Source organism: Sturnira hondurensis, unplaced genomic scaffold (genome assembly GCF_014824575.4).
Source record: "Sturnira hondurensis isolate 20B ecotype Veracruz unplaced genomic scaffold, ASM1482457v3 Scaffold0000648, whole genome shotgun sequence".
In the NCBI taxonomy this organism is placed as follows: domain Eukaryota; kingdom Metazoa; phylum Chordata; class Mammalia; order Chiroptera; family Phyllostomidae; genus Sturnira; species Sturnira hondurensis.
The window spans coordinates 4,131,408-4,144,037 of NW_028073279.1; the positions used below are offsets into that span (position 1 = coordinate 4,131,408).

The following is a 12,630-nucleotide window of genomic DNA, read 5'->3' on the forward strand; positions in this document are numbered from 1 at the left end:
AAATAAAGTACTGCAGAGACATCACTTTTATTAAGTTGGTTGATGCCTAAAAACATGTTCATTGGTTTTGATTCTTAGAAAGTCATTGTCATCGGTGAAAGGCACTGTCTATGAAAGCACACATAGTTGTTATTTTAAAAAATGTTTCCAACTTGCTTATTATTTAGAGTTTATGAACACAAGAGAGGAAACAATGATAATGTCTTTATAAACAACAGATAAATGAGAAATCTACTGAAGACTAGATTAAAGGTAAATTTAGCACAGCACAACAAAGTATGGAATTATCACCCACACAAATGAAAAAGACACATGGAGCTTTTATTATTAGTGATATTAGATGTCTGAAATCTCATTGGAATTATTTTAGAAACACAAATGAACTGACAGATGCATGCTCTGTGAATACATGAGTGTGAATATGAGAAGAGCAGGTAACACAGATCATAGCTGGGATAGTCTAGTCACCTTAAACTTATGTATCTTTCTTTCCTATTATGATATTTGGTGAAAAATGGGATACAGCTCCAAAGAACACAAATCTTTATTTATGAGCACCAGCATGTGTACCATATTGTACAATTTTATGCCCAGAGATTACTGCGATCCTTTATACTTTACACTTATTCAGTGTTTATTATATGCCAGACACTATTATGTTATATGTATTTATTCATTTAAATTGCACAGCGACCTAATAGGCAGTTATTAACATCTCCATTTCACATGCAAGGAAACAGATACAGAGAAGTCAAGCAACTTACCTTCTCTTTTTCATATAGTGTTGGGAATCACCCTGCCTGGTTTCAGAAGCTGTAACCCCCCAGGGCTAAGACTGAGTAAAGAGACTTTGGGACCATAAGCCACTAAGGAGACAAAGCTCATCCTTCCGGGCAGGGGTGCCTCTTCTGCCCTCTTCCTCTTCACCCTATTTGGCCCCTGGCAGAAGACTGATTAGCCAATGACAGGTAAGATTCCTCAAGTGAGGGACCACCTAAGACAGAGTCTCAAAGGGGCCCTTAGGGAGAGGCTTGGGGGGCTATAGAAAAAAGGGATGATGGACCCTTGCCCCTCAGCTTTGACATAGCCTGAGTCCTCATTCTGTCTGCCAGAAGTCCCCTAATCTCTTGGCTGCCTTCCTTCCCCTGACTGACTTAAGCCTGAAACCATGACGGAGGGTGGTGCAGCCCTGGGCAGGAATGGTCGGTTCCCTGGGGCCATCAGGCCTAAGAAAGAATGCATAAAATCCTGTGAAACCTGCTTTGCTAATACCCTCAATTTTCTGATAAGGGTCTAAGCAAGAAATGAGTTTCCCAAAGTTTTATAGCCCTTTAACTAACTGACCCTGACTCAGAATAAGCCCTCCGAGTTCTTTGAATGTTATCTATTGTTTGATCATTGCTGCCTGACAATGATGAATAAAGATCTTCCTTGAAGTAATGCTCCCAGAAAAGCAGTAAAAGCCTGTCTAGGCAAGGGTCAGGGCACTCTCTCACTCAGAGGGTGGCCATGCTGTCCCTTTTTCTCCACAGGACTTCTGCAGTGCGTGTGAATTTGTTCAGTGCATCCACAACACCTCGGACACAGCTGGCCAGAGTCTGCATCAGTCTAGTAAATGGCACGGCACAGACTGAGTTCAAGTAGACCGGCTCCAGAACACAAGCTCTTAGCTGTTCTGCTACATTGTTTCTCAATGAAGAAGGAGGCAATAAAAATAAAGAAGATAGAAAGGAAAAGCCTATCCTTTCTTTCTAAGACCTGTAACATTTTGTTATAGATTGAATTGTGTTCCCTTCCAAGTTCATATGTTAATGCCCATTTAACCCCCAATACTTCAGAATGTGACCATATTGGAGATGAAGTCTTTAAAGAGGTAATTAAGGTTTTAAATGAGGTCATATGAGTGGGCCCTAACCGTACAGGACAAGTGTCCTTATAAGAAGAGGAAATTTAGACATACACAGGTACCAGGGATGGCAGTGAGCACACTGAGGAGGAGCCACGCAAGGACGGAGCAAAAAGGCAGCCGTCTGCACATCAAGGAAACAGCCTCTGAAGAAACCAACCTGCCAGACACCTTGATCTTGGAGTCTAGGCTCCAGAAGTCTACAAAAATTAACTTCTGTTGTTGAAGCTGTTCAGCCTGAAGTATTTTGTTATGGCAGCCCTAGCAAGCTAACACACATTTTAAATATCAGAAGGTGAGTTATTAAAAAACATTCTCAGACATCATTTCATCTAGGAAATCCTCCTTAGCTTAGCTGAATCCTGTTTTTACCCTAGCTCTTCTTATGGTGGCCTCTTTATAGAAATGTGTTCCCCATTGAGCTAAGTTCAGGCAGGAACTGTTTGCCATTCATCCGTCCCTACAAGGCACGGAGGTGCCTAGATCAACACAGACTCTTTGTTTACTTTTTCTTACTTGGTGCCTAATATTACCATCTTTACTGTGGATTTATTTTCAAGACCAATTCTTTTCTATCCCCTACTCTTACAGCTGACACTTAAAATGCTTTCATCCAGAGATTATCTCTGATTCACAGGCACACAGTCCAAGAATTTTATCTATCTTCTCAAAATAAGCAGTAACAAGTTTTCAGAATGAACGTTTTTCATGCAATGGTGAGGAAAGAGACTGTAGAAAAATTGACCTTCCCCTTGAAAATAGTAGAGGTCAAGCTTTTGGGATTCCAGGAATTCTGTAACAAGTCACGTGCCCTCCTTAAGTTCTGGGCAAAGAGGCCACCACGACTTGTTTGATCTGGGAGCAGTTACTGAGGATTCTCAGGAGCCTCTCTTTTTTGGCAAGTAAATTCACTCCTTGCTCCCTGAAAGCTCTTTCTAATCATCCCTCACGAAGCTTCAGAAACTTTTTAAAAATGAGATTTATTACGTCTTTATGCCTTCTGAGGTGAGTGGGAATGATCAAGCCCTCAGCAGACCTTACTGTAGCAGTCTATTTGATCAGGCTCGGCCTCCAAAGAAACAAATCAAGGAGGCAGCTTTATAGTAAATAAGAGTCTAATGAATGAAGAAAGGAGACATAAAACAAAAGAAAGTGAAATTCATTGAAAGACAGACCATGTCAATTTATGACATTTTGGGAGGCACATTGTGAAGATGGAGGTGGATAGAAGGTTATAATTCAAGGATGTCCTGCCTAAATCAAAGGAGTTTTCATAAGGGGCACTGTATTTACAGTATAACTTATGATTTGCTAGCTATCATAGGTACTACAAAGAAACATTTGTTCACCTATTTTCCTTTTGAAGGATACAGTGTATAGTTGGCTATATAGATCTTACATACAAGAAAAGCTCGATTTTGAAACCTATTTGAGTTTTTTCTATTAGTATGAAGCTATATATTATAAGACTCCGTATATTTTATGTATTCTCCAACTTCAATATCTAATATAATTTTTTATATTATTTTACAGTATGTTTGACATACTCTGAAAATGCTGGAAGACTGTGCAGTTGGCCAGGCAGGAAAGTAATTCAAGTATGAACTAGAGAAATATTCGCACACATGGTAGGCTTCTGCCAACAACGAAGGATCCAAGGGCGGTAGCTTACTGATGGCTGATCCGGCTGGTGACAGAGCACAGAGCGTGGGCCTGACAGGCAGGGGACTTGGGCACGTCTCAGCCAGGCTACTGGTTCACAGAGTGACCGGCATCAAGTCACTTGGCCTCCCCCCCCAGTTCCCTACTTGTGGAACTGAGGTAAGAGTATTCTTAAAAATATTCTTAACTCATAGAGATGTGTCAGAATTAATGGTTTATTATTATAGGAATTGGTAGAATAAGAGACAAGCCATGAAACCCAAAGAAAAATATTGCCCGTCTTTTCTGTCTGGCTTCATTCTTCAGGAGAATTCAGTGTTTTAAGAATTATGGTGAGTTTGCTCCATGTGTTTGAGCTAGAAATTCTGATACTATAAGGCATTCAAGACCATTATAATAACTTGTAGATTGAGAAAATAATCTTAAGATGCAGAACGTCAAACAAAAAGGATTATTCATGAACCCTAAAATCTCGTGGAGTCTGCCTTTTAGTTTGGACTACTTGGGACTCGTTACCCCTTTCTTCTTTTATATTTCTATTCCTTTAAGTGGAAGGTCTATCTTATGCTTGTCCCATTATCATGTTTTAGATGCACAGGAGGCCACTTGTTTGATTGCACAGATTCACAGTTACACAGGAATTTCCCTCAGGATGAATTGTACTGGTACTATCTATATCTGACTTAGATATTTAGGAGAGACTTGAAATTTTAGATGTTATGTGCTGGAATAAGTTAAGACTTTAGGGGCTATTGGGATGTGACAAATGTATTTTTATGTAAGAAGGGCATAGATTTGGGGAGGAGGGACTGGGGACAGAAGGCTATATACTAAATAGTTGTATTCTTCTCAAAATTCATATGTGAAAATCTAATCCCCTCTGTGTTGTTATTTGAAGGCAGGTCTTCCCAGGTGATTAGCTCAGCATAACAGAGCTTTCATGGATAGGATTAGTGCCCTTATCAACAAGACTCCAGAGTTCCCTTGGCCTCTTTACCATGAAAGGACTTATAGGAAAGACAGTCATCTATGAACCAGGAAGCAGGGCCACTCCAGGCACCTAATCTACCGGCAGCTTCATCTTAGACTTCCCAGTCTCCAGAAATGTGAGAAATACATCTCTGTGGTTTATAAAGCACCCACTGTATGCTATTGTTATAGCAGCCTGAAGAGACTATGATGGTCATGTTAAGATGGACATTGTCAAGTCTTGGCTCTGATAGTTAAGCTCCGTGGCCACGCAAGATCTTAATTGTCATAGCACAAAGTATTCTAGTTACTTAAACAGGAGTCTCTGTGAACACAACAAAAATAAACACAAACACTGAAAAAAGAGAGATACCAAGGAAAAAAAGAAAGGAAAAAGCAGTATATGGTTTTCCAGTAACAAACTTTATGGGTGCGAAAGCCAAACACAATTGTCTTTGTCAGAGAAGTCTTTGATTATTCCCAGGGGCGTTATAGCAAGGATGACTATATGATTTACACCCACACCGAAGAACATTTAAGACTGAAAAGGGATGCTAAAATAAGTTACAGGCTTTAACTTATTTACAGTTGTTATAACCCGAATCCCAGGCAAATCTTTGGCCATCCACATTACAGCCTGAATAAGCGAGCTCTAGTATAAAATTTAGAAGAAACAATAAATGCAATTACTGTCTGTAGACTTCACTTTCAGCCCTGACATATAAAGAGCTTAAAAGTCACCCCCATTCTTAAAAGGAAAAAAAAATCTGAACAAATTAAAAGCCAACAACTTTTCTTGGATTTCCTTTTCACAGAATTGATAGCTATGGGCTACCTGCCACTGTAAAAAAATCTAGAGAGACAGTAGAATAAAAGAAATCACAGTTGCGTGTGGTTTTTCCCACAACACCCAAGTCTCCAGCACCAGCTGGGTATCCTATGATTCTATTTAATTCTGACACCATACACCAGGAGTTAGCATCAGATCTCTTGCAAGTTTAATTCTACAAATCTGCCCCACACTTCAGAGGCCAATCACAAATCTGGGCCTCCCATATTTCTGACCAGCTGGCTCATAAATTGAGGGTTCCCGTGACCTCCTCCTCAGGCTCAATAATTTTCTAGAAAAAAAAAGGGTTCATACAACTCAGGAAAACACATTTACCAGTTTATTATATAACAAAGCGTTGGTAAAGGATACAAAGAGCCAGATGAAGAGGTACTAGGGTGAGGTCTGGAAGAGTCCTGAATGCAGAAGCTTCTGTCCTCATTGGTTGAACTACGCCGGGCTCCCAAAATACAATGCATTCACCAACGCAGAAGCTCTCTGAATCCCATCAGAGTTTTTTATGGAGACTCCATCACATAGGCATGGCTGATTATTAACTCAACCTCTGGCCCCTCCTTCCACTCTGATGGCTGGGGGTGGGCTGAAAGTTTCACACCTCTAACCCCGTCTTGGTTTTTCCGGCAACCATCCCCCTTTCTGAGGCTGTCTAGCAGCCCCTAGCTACCAGTCACCTTATCACTACACAAAAAGATACTCTTAGCACACCATGGATTCCAGGGGTCTTAGAAGCTCTGTGTCGAGAACAGGGGCAGAGACCAAGTGTAGATTTCTTTTTATGTCACAGTCACCCCGGTCTCTGGTTATGAACTTTGTATGGCAAAATAATCAATCATGAAAGTCCAAAGATAATGGTGCATCACTAGAATTCCACTCAGTCACTGATAATTAGTCCCATAAATCATAACATTCTATGAAAATATCTCCCAGGGCAAGGCCACTCAGGTTTTCAAGTTTCTATGAAATCCTGGCAGGTTCCAAAAGTTGGAGCAATCCAGCAATGTAAGACTTCACCCTTTCAGACACCTGATATAATTGACAATATCATCTCTTTCACAAGACCTCTTTTAAATTGTTAATATAATATTGGATTTGCCTAGTTAAATAACCCATTTATTCACTTTTTTACCATCAGCTACCATTCGTCCCTCTTCATTTATTCCTTCCTTTGGGAAGAATATTAGGTTTGGCCACTGTGCTGGTTTAATTGTAGGCAGCAATACCAGTCTAATAAGGGCCCCCCTTCCCTACCCACTCTATTCCCATCGTATAGATAAGGGTACACAGGTATAAAATTAAATGGCTATTTTCATCACCAAGCAATATAGCCACTTTCACTGTTAACACCAATTTTGACAAATACTGTGAAGGCACAACTTACTCCATCGGGCCCTTAGGAATTCTGACATAAAGGTTTAAATATATAGTTATAGTTTTTGCTTGAGAATTATCCCTGCTTTCAACATATGTAATTGCAGCCCTGGTCCTGCAACCACTGCATTGAGTAGGAAAAATAACAAAATTAAGATGATATGAGGGGAAAAAATAAGCATAGTTGTTACATCAGTGTCCTTGCTACTCAGAAAGAATTGCATAGTTGTACAGGTATCCTCCCTGACTTACTCTTCCCCAGATTCATTTGAAAAAATAGAGGAATCCATCTACTGGGGACACCTCTTGAGTTCTGCTCCTCCTGAGTGTGAGCACACACTCGTGTAAGCCAACACTCCATGTTTATATCTCCTCCATGTTTTAGACAACTGATGTTTTAATTGTTCATTCCCATTTTCTATCAAACTATTATTTTGAGCCCTGGCTGGCGTAGCTCAGTGGATTGAGCGCGGGCCTGCAAACCAGACGATCGCGGTTCGATTCCCAGTCAGGGCACATGCCTGGGTTGCAAACTGGTTCCTTGCAGGCTAACTACAAGCAGGGGATGCACAAAAGGCAACCATACATTGATGTTTCTCTCCCTCTCTCCTTCCCCTCTAAAAATAAATAAATAAATAAATAAAATCTTTAAAAAAAAAAAACTATTATTTTGAGGAGGATATCTCTCTGCCCACAGTTAGACATTGTAAACTGTAAAGTATGTTCATTGACCTGAAGACATAGGACTCAGAGGTCCGAACTGGCATAATACCTTACAACTCTTACGGCATTCTGAACATTTGCATCCACCACCTGGTAAACAAAGCCCAATCCAGAGTTAGCATCTATTCCTGTCAGAGCCCACTTATAGCTCCCTAAGGCTACATGTATCAGTCTGAATTACCAGCTATGTTCACAGCTTTCCCCCCAGAGGATTTTTCACATAGCCATCTGCAGTCTCTGTCTCTTTTGCTGGCAGACAGAACAGGTTTTATTGACATGTTGTGCCTCAAAGAGTGCAAGAGAAATATGTCAAAATTCAACCCATCTCTACATGGTTGTAGCACCCCCGTACCCACTCATCTCATGGACCTAGGTGGCTAGTTTAAGCAAATGCATGGGAATGTCTGCTTGTTCATTTAATCCCCTTCTGAACCTGGAAGGGAGTTCTAATGGGCATCAACAAGTCCTACTTTAATGCACTTCTCAAATTCCCATGGTGATATCCACAGGGATGTGATCTGTATGGGCATCCTTATAATAGGCCAGGTTTCCATTGTATGGCCAGTCCACTGGTCATTGCCTATGAGTCTGTAAAAACCCAAACATAGGGACTTTTGCCAATACTCAATCATTCCATCACTGCTGGGAAAACAGTACGCAGTTCAGGTCACCAAGCGAATCTGTTCTTACCTTCTTTGACGGGTGGGGCAGCCTCCCAAGCAGGTTGTTTTGTGTCCACCTTGGAATTGCCATCCACAAAGCAAGCAACTCTTTGTTGGATTGTCAGGAGCTGTTTGTAAGACACTGAAGGTAGACTCCAACACTCTTCACGGAGTCAGTCCTAGGGGAAAAGAGGCTCACTGTGTTTTCCTTGTATTACCACAACCTTGTGTAATCTGTTTCCACTTTATTATGAAAATTTTCTTGGAGCTGCAATCCACATTAGAGAGTTTCTTCAACATTACCTGTGACATCATGGCATTTCCAGTTTCAAGATTATTTTATGTCCTTTAGTCATAGGGGCAGTTTTAATTAATGTCCAATATTGTTGGGAACCACCATGCCTGATTTCAGAAGCTGTAACCCTGCCTTGGCTAAGGCTGAGTGAGTGACCTTTGGACCAAAAGCCACTAAAGAGACAAAGCTTATCTCCCTAGCAGAAGCACCGCTTCCGCTCCTTTTTCTTCACCCTGTCTGGCTCCCAATGCTTCATCAGTTAGCCAATGACCAGTAAGATTCCCCAAGGGGGGAACAACCTAAGATAGGCACAATCATGGGGAGGCCCCAGGGAAGAACTTGGGGGGCTATAGCAATAGGGGGTGATGGGCCCTCGCCCTTCTGCTTTGACATAACCTGAGTCCTCATGCTGTCTACAAGAAGTCTCCTAATCTCTTGGCTGCCTTACTTCCCCTGCCTGACTTAAGCCTGAAACAATGCTGGAAGTGGGTTCAGCCCTGTGCTGGAAAGGGCAGGTTCCCTGGGGCAATCAGGCCTAGGAAAGAAAGCATAAAATCCATTGAAACCTAATTTGCTGATACCCTCGATATGAATGATAAGGGTCCAAGCCTGAAACAGTTTGTTTCCCCAAAATTTTATGGCCCTTTAGCTATCTGACCCTGACTCAAAATAGGCCCTCAGAGTTCTTTGAGTGTTATCTATTTGATCATTACCACCTGACAATAATTGATGGGCTTAATCTGAGAATGTGGGTCTTTGGAACTGCTGGTTGCTTACTGCTTATAATAACGCTCTGTGTAGTTGGATGTATTTGCAAATTATTTTCCCAGGGTCGTGTGAAGGACCAGCAAGTAGCAAGCTTTGTGGGATCTATAGCTGTCCTAATTAAAAACAAGGGGGAAATGTAGAAGACCATTCTGTGTGGTGTGGGCCCAGCTCCCACTCGGATATGCACAGGACCCATGCCCATGGAGAGGTTCTCGCATGGGGAATCAGGCCTGTCCTGTACCAAGACTGTCTTTTGCTAAAACTCCCTCACCCTGAATTGAGGCAGAAAACCTTTGCTGCAAAGTAACTTTCTAAGATCCACACTAAACCTTCCAAAGATGAGTGTTATGGGTTCAACTACTTTCCCCTTTTCATTTGCAAATATCCTTCTCCTGTGATGTGATTAGAGGCATCTGCTCCTTTTTTTTTTTTTTGCTCCTTTGTTAGAGGCATCTGCTCCTTTGTACAAGGTAACCACCTAAAGTGAACCTGTGCATAGTAAATGAGGACCAGCATGTAATGTGCAGTGAGAAAAAGAAATAAAGGCCTGTCATGGCAGAGGCTGAGGCTTTTGCTCCCCTTGAGAGAAAAGCCATGCTCACCCTTTTCCTCCACAGGACTCAGTAGTCCATGTGAATGTCTCGTATCTCATCCACAATGTGGCAGACCCTACGAGCCAAGCTCCACGTCACAGGGGTAAACTAGTAATGGCTCCTCAGATGAAAATTCTCTAGTCCAAAGTTCCAGTAGTCATTGTGAGAAGCTACTTTCAGGCCTTTTCCATAAGTCCCCATCTATGATCCACATGGGAATGTCACTGAGAACTTGTCCCTATTAGCCCACCAGGGACATCAACAAGTCCATTTTTTATTTTACACCATGTGGGCTCATGCAATCTGACTGGTTTTCGTTTAGCATGACCAATTGATATTGCTTGAAGATGAGATTTACATGCCTTCTATTTTATAAGGCTAAGTAGGGGAAACATTCCTCAGTAACAAATAATGTCTGTCTCCATAATACAATCAGGTAAAATAGATGCAACCACTTCACATAAAGACTGTTCAACACACCAATTCTTCTACAAACTTTTACCTTCAAGCCAGCAACCCCTACATTCCTAACTGTAGCTTCCATTAGGACTGCATCAACAGATTCTGGTTTTACAATACTAGGTACAGGCCGTGTTCTTCAAATGTAATACCATTGTCATAAAACATTCAGGTGAAGGAGAGCTTCATTTTAATGACATTTTTAAATTAATTAAATAAGGAGGCCTTTAGGCTGAGGTGGCTTTATTGCCTTACTAGTCTAAGTAAACCAAAACCTAAGTCTGTAATACCACGAGGTTAAGAAATCAGAACCCACCAACTAATGGTGTACAACCAATGGAGCTCCTCCAAAAAGGCAACCACTTAAGCTATAGCCAATCAAAAAGTTCCCTTGCTTTGTTTCTGCATCTTCTCTATAAAACTATTTCCCCTAGCTCCTGTTGGCAGAATGTTCATAACCATTTCTGGTTTGGTGCTGCCCAATTCAAGTAGAATTTTGCTCACATAAAGTCTTAAAAATTTTTAATATGCCTCTGTTTATCCTTTAGGACTATCAATATCCACTTTATTCAATCCATTCTTAAAAACCATCTAAAGATTTCCACCCTGCTGGAATGAGTCCTGTGACTGTCCCCCCCTTCTTAATCTTTATTTCACTCCTATCAATATTTGCTTTGTTTCCTTCTTGTTAATAGTGGTTAAAAATTTTCCACCTTTCTAGGAAGAGTACATTGACTTTCCCCTCTGCCTCCCTGTCTTCTTGTTAGTTAATTGAATGTTTTTTTTATTACTACCTGTAAGACCCATAAGGAGAAGCTGAGATACCAAATTCTATAAGGATCCTCATACTATCACTTGATTTTGCAGCAGTAAAAATATGTGGGGTGTCCATGAAAAAGGGCTGCCCTTAATCACAGCATTAACCATAATCCAGCAAAGGACATATTCAGCAGGTGAATTTCCAGGTCATTGTAAGCCTGTCCCACATGGCTTGCATATGAGGCATATCTGTCACTTCATCTGAGATATTCCATTAGCATTTATAGGAGGAATTGGGCAGTCCCCCTTACCAGTGTAAACAGACCTGAAGGTGACTTTTATCCAGTTCACCAAGCTGTTTCCCCAGACATGCCTCCTGTGTGTCTGCATTATGTGTAGCCATCTGTGATTGTTTGGTAGGGAACTCTATCAGCCCAAACATGTTCTTGTGCCCTGCAGCATCCAAAGCCAAAGATAAAGCCACTAAATTAGTTACTGTCACAATTCATTTTATTAATAGGTCTTCAGAAAGCTGCTAATTACAATTTACAAAATAAAACTACTCCTTCACACTATACCACCCAGTTTCAGTAGTTTCTTAATTTTTGCCCTCCCCTATGTGAACTGCCTTCTTGGTGACTAGGAGTCTTGGAGGTACTTTATATTCCTTCCCACTATTCCCATCAATGTCATACTTGAATACAAAGCTAATGCAATAAGACAAGAAAAGGAAATAAAAGATGTACATATTGAAAATGAAGGAATATAATTTACTTTGTTCACAGCTGAGATAATTACCTATGTAGAAAATGACAAAGAATCAACAACAATGGAAAAAGTCTCTTGAAACTAATGTGATGATTATAGCAAGGCTGCAGGATACAAGGTTAATACACAAAAATCAACTGCTTTCCTACATATAGGCCAAAGAACAACTGGAATTTAAAACTAAAAACACAGTACATTTACAATAACATCCCCTAAAATGATATATTTTATTATGCATGGGTTTGGATTTAAGGCAAGCCCATCCCTCTGGGTCTTTCACGAGGCATAGTTTCCAAAGCCAGAACAAACTGTGGCCTTGAACTATTGTTTGGCTTATATATGTAGGCTACAGGCACTGAAACAGGTCGCACGGTAAGGAAAAATGATACACTTTATCATAAATTTAACAAAATATATATAGGATCTATAGGCAGATAACTATAAAGCTCTCATGAAAGAAATTAAATAAGATCTACTTACTATATTTGAATAATTTTTCTCCATTATGGAAAATAAATACAGTGCTGGAAGGAGGAAGACACTAATTAGTTGAACATCTATTATATGACAGTTACTATGTAAAGCAGTACTTCGATTATTACCTTCATAATTCCAAAATACCCTATGATCGGATACAAATGTGAATATTACTGTTGTATAATGACATAAATATGAATATTGTGTAGTTGAGGGAACTGAAGCAGACAATAGATTCAAGGGATGATAAAAATCTTATGATAAAATATTATGCAGCCATTAACAATCATCCTTTTGGAAAATATTTAATAACATGATCATATTATAAGGTTAATTTAAAAGAGTTCAGAGCAGTATTTAAATCTTTGTGT

General features: G+C 40.3%; 1 non-coding gene across 1 annotated transcript; it reads left to right on the forward strand.

Annotated features, from left to right (window-relative positions):
* Positions 1-12,016: 12,016 nt before the first annotated feature.
* On the forward strand, positions 12,017-12,157 carry LOC118985766 (small nucleolar RNA SNORA42/SNORA80 family). The gene has a single exon (XR_005066192.1). It is a non-coding gene; the product is annotated as a small nucleolar RNA SNORA42/SNORA80 family (small nucleolar RNA).
* The last annotated feature ends 473 nt before the right edge of the window (positions 12,158-12,630 follow it).